Source organism: Sinocyclocheilus anshuiensis, unplaced genomic scaffold (genome assembly GCF_001515605.1).
Source record: "Sinocyclocheilus anshuiensis isolate Anshui unplaced genomic scaffold, SAMN03320099.WGS_v1.1 scaffold625, whole genome shotgun sequence".
Taxonomy (NCBI): domain Eukaryota; kingdom Metazoa; phylum Chordata; class Actinopteri; order Cypriniformes; family Cyprinidae; genus Sinocyclocheilus; species Sinocyclocheilus anshuiensis.
Genome location: NW_015536475.1, coordinates 30,137 through 35,104, shown reverse-complemented (window position 1 = coordinate 35,104; position 4,968 = coordinate 30,137).

Below are 4,968 nucleotides of genomic sequence, written 5' to 3'. Positions count from 1 at the left end.
TTTTTTTTTTTTTTTTTTTGATGGTAAGACATTTCAATGGCTCAACAGGTAGCTAGCTATCATTAGAGCACTTGTTTGCTTGATCAAGATTGTTCAGTATATTAAGTTGGTACTGAGTTTCCTGTGTTGCTGTTTCTCTCTCTCGTTTTGCTATGGTTAGTGAAGTAAATTTCTGTCATGACAACTCTGGGAGGGATTGCCATGGTAATGTACATGACAATGTTAATGTATTTGGTCTTGGCAGAATAGAAGTACAGAGACTTGCTACTGCTAATACATCCACAACATGCTGCTGTGAGCATGTAAGAAATACTGCTGCTGAAAATATAACATACATGAAATAATCCCCATATAGCATACATGATCACCCCGTAGCAGATCTATACAGGTGGAGCTGGGGAAGGTGGAGGGTTTCTGAAGCACGCTGCAACTGCTACGGCAAGCCCTAGTCATATATTTGAATGTTGAGCAGCGAGCTCATTGGCTACCGATATAGGAGAGAACCAATCAGCTGAGCCATGTGATAATGATGTCATTAGGTCAGATTGAGTTAGACCTATCGGACTGCGCCATCTAGAGTTTATGCCAGAACTCTGTATTTCTTTTCTGCATGTTTTTTTTTTTTTGCTAGTTGTGAATGAGAGTAATTCTGCTCAGTGATCTGATCTGACTGAGCAATTGTTACATTTAACTTCAGTAATATGATTTATTTTTAAAACATTTACATTTTCAATTTGTTAGAACAAGAGCAGCAGATATGTTACTTGTTATTGTTTTATTTTATTTTTTCCGGATATATGCCTAGTAGGATGCACTTCTTACTGTCGTGTAAATGAACAATGACAGATTCGTTCTGATGTGGTGATTACAGATTCCTCCGCACAGAGGAGCAAAGCCGAAACACAACCCAAAAAATAAAACTCCACAAGTCACTTGAAATTTTAGATCCCAGCAACCCGGCAACCCTACACAGGACAAGCAGTTTGGAAACAAGATGGACAGGTGGATGGAGCCAAGCTGAAAACATCAGGTTACACCAACAAAAGCATCCGTTACGAATTAGATCATGTGGAAATAATAATAAGAAATGACTGTGTTTGTCCAATGTTTACAGTGTACCTTTTCAAATGCATTCTGCAAACCTGTTGCCATCCTAGGAAGCCCATCCTGTAGTGACAAGGGGTCTCATTTAAAAAATGTTGCGTAGAAACAATCCTTAATTTGATTTTACGATCATCTCTCAAATATGCATATGTGTGATTCATAGAATCAAACGTAAGCACAGAAAATGCACGTACACCTCCCTTTCAGATGTGAAATCTGTGAATCGCAAATGATCTTGAACTTGCGCACAACTGAATGGTTTCAGCTCTCTGCCTTGTAAACGACTCCTAATTAATGTCATTAACAGATAAAAGATCACCAGTCATCATCCAAATCCTTTAAATTAGAACAGCGAGCTGCAAGAACAGCTTACTTTTCCAAAAACCTGCAGTACTCCGACAAGAAAAAGTGTGTATGTCTGCTCAGACCCTGACGTGACGCTACGCACTTTTCCATGTCAAAGACTATTTTTACGAATACGAGCGTTGGCGTGGATTTAAGTTTAGTTTTTTAGTGGATTTTTCTAGTTACTGTATTTCTAAAAAGTAATGTGATCATGTAGCATGTGTTATTTGTAACATATCACCCCCAATGATGGCTAAATAAATAATAAAAAACCAGGACATGTTCTTGACAGATCTGTTGAGATTCAGTTTTAGTGTCAGTCAGTGTAAACGCCTTATATTTCAACAGTGATTTTGCACTCATGCAGCAGCATTATTAAATGGATAAGAACAACATATATCAGCCTTTTAAAATGACCAGCCAAATGAATATCTACTGTACACAGTGATTGTTCTGAATTAGATTTGTAGATGAGTTAACAAAAAAAAAAGTATTTGCTTCAGTTGCATCATTTTGTAAACTGGTTTCCAACATACAGTTACTGTCCTGATATGTGTTATGTGTACATCAATGCTTTAATTTTAATGGTAATTGTTTCACTGTAAAGACTGTGAAACTTGGGACGTTTGAAGTAAATCTAAACTGACCCTAGTGAAAAGTATACTTTATTGTATTTGTAATATATTCCCTGTTTTAATAGTACATTGCAAATGTACTAACAAAAAAATTTACTATCTTTAAATATATAAAAAGTATATTAGCATCATGCTTTTGCCTATTTTCACAATACAATTTTTAACACACTTTAAAATAATTGTAATTTAGTATATTTTCTAAAATGTATTATACAAAAATATACTTGAATTGAAAGTTCTGTTTATTTTTTATAAGTATGTTTATTTGCACTTTACTTAAATATAATGTATGAATATTTTAACTGTGTGCTGAAAATTATCATTGTAACAATGCATTGAAAGTATACTTTCAAAGTACATTATTAAATAACCTGAAGTTGTAGTATATTTTAAGTTAAATTTTTGAGTAATTTGTAAGTTTACTTCTTCATGCTTGGAATTCACTTCATTACTTGGACATACATTGCTTTCAGAAAGTAATACAACAAATAAAGAAAGCGAATGCATTATAAAGTGTACAGTCAAGTAAACACTGTCTATATTGCATGGCCAAAAACTGAAGTTCACTCACTCTGCATTAATATTATATCATTGCATTATTATAACATATCATTATAAATTTTATGGAGAAATAAAGCTGAAAAACAACAATTGGCATTGATATCTGTATAAAGCTGCAGAAGTAGTCCCCCGGGAATCAATTTTTAGTCTCTTTCAATATTGTTTGGAAGTGGAATGACATACAGTTTGTCTTTAGACCTAATCATTACACATTTACATTTAAGTGATTGAGGATGGACAGCAAATACATTATGAGACACTATATAAATGTTGAGGATATATTTAGCTGAACATCTATACATACAGTATATATATATATATATATATATTTAGCAAACAAAAATTTTCCTCCACGCACGCTCTTTAGCTAAAACACAGAATCAGTGTTGGAGAGTAGCTAGCTACAAGTAGTGACGCTACTAACTTAACTACATTTTTCAGTAGATTTACAGTAGCGATGCTACTTTTAAAACAGTGTAGCTTTTCACGCATCGCGCGGCTTTACAGTCTTTCCACCGACAAGAGATTGTCTGATGATTTAGCAAAGGATGTGCAGGAGTGGATGTTTCACATGAATCAACTGTAGTTTACACAAAACAAAGAGGGAATTAAGACAGTGGGGAAATAAAAAATATTTTTTGTGCTTTTCTCAGTTGGATACAGACAAACAAGGTGATTTTTGTCTTTTAAACCAGAAAGACGGCTGAGAGATCTAACTGACTCTCGCGCCACAGAAACTAAAGCAACAGGTAGACAAACCCACCCAATCACTATATTACAGTAACTTTTTACTATTTGTAAATCGTTATTTATGATCCGCTTCGTCAGTTTCATCTAGCATATCAATGTGATGCTAATTAAGTTTACTAATGCAGCCGAAGCCCCAGTAAACAAATCGGCTCGAGGAACATTTATGATGGCTTTTTTGCTATCGTTATTTACCATTTCAGACTGATATTTGCTCCTCACATTTTTTAATTTGAAACTCATACTTACATATGTTTTTGAAATCAATGTTTTCAGAGCAAAGGCAGCATGGAGTGCTGGGATGTCAAAGGCAACAAGATGGCTGCAATACTACAGGCCTAAAGTGAAGTAAGTTAAGCAGAATTCACATTGATTTAATTGATGGGTTTTATCAGGGGCGTTGCTAGATCTAAAGCGCTGCTGGGGCAGGTAAACGTGTGTATTTAAAAATATTTAAGTAACTTTAGAATACTTAACATGAACAGTACATTGTTTAAGGCATAAATGGTATACACTGTATGGAAATAATAAAATCAGAGACAATTCTTTCTTGTACATCTGCATTCTTCTACATTACACAATGATAGCAATGAATAATTACATCTTTTTAAGAATTTATTGTGCCACCATTTTTGATTCAGACTGTTTTGGCAGAATTAATAACATATTATATTTCAGTTTGTCTTTGATTCAGTCATTATGCTTCAGAAGAATACGAGTTGGGTCTTGAAAGTTCTAGTTATAGTAGGCTTTCTTAATATGGATTACAAAAAAGGTATTTTGTGTTATATTTCCACTTGCACTTATCTTAAAGTTGCTTTGGGTTTGTATAAAGGTGTGTTGATTTATTATTTATATTTATTAATTTATATTTATTTGGTTGTTTTATTAATAAAAATTCAATTCAATTCAAGCTCAAGAACATTCTTCTGATACACCCCTGAAAGTTTTTCCCAATTAAATCCAGTTGACGGACAGCTCTGGAAGACATGTTGTGAAAATGACACATTTTGAAAAGTACTACAGGGTTTTAAATGGGCACATGCCCAACTGAATAAACACTACTCTGATCCTTCACACCTTTATTTTCATTTATGACAATTTAAATATGTCTTTCCACACAAGGGTTAATTTTATGATTTGTTGTGACACATACTAACACTTTTTTAATGCATTTAGAAAAAGGAGCCTGAGCAGGTTCAGAAGGCAGCAGTCCCCATAATTGCTGCTGAGGAGGAAGAGGAAATGTCACGAGGGAACCCACTGGCTGTTTTGATAGTCTTTGAAGACGGAGATGTGATGTCAACCAAGTCTAGGGTCAGTGCACTGCTGCTGCTTTTGCACTTTATGCCCTCATTTAGAGTACTCTACTCAAAGCAGCTTTACAGAAAATGCATGTGTCTACATTACAATTTTGCCTGATCTGTCCTATAAATACTATACTTTTCATCTTGAATAGTGTTGTATCATGTGATTTATAGTGATGCTACCTGGGTGTACTCACTTCTGTTGTATACTGTATGTTTGACTAATACACTGGAAGCAATATTGACGTGACATACTGATACAATTCCTC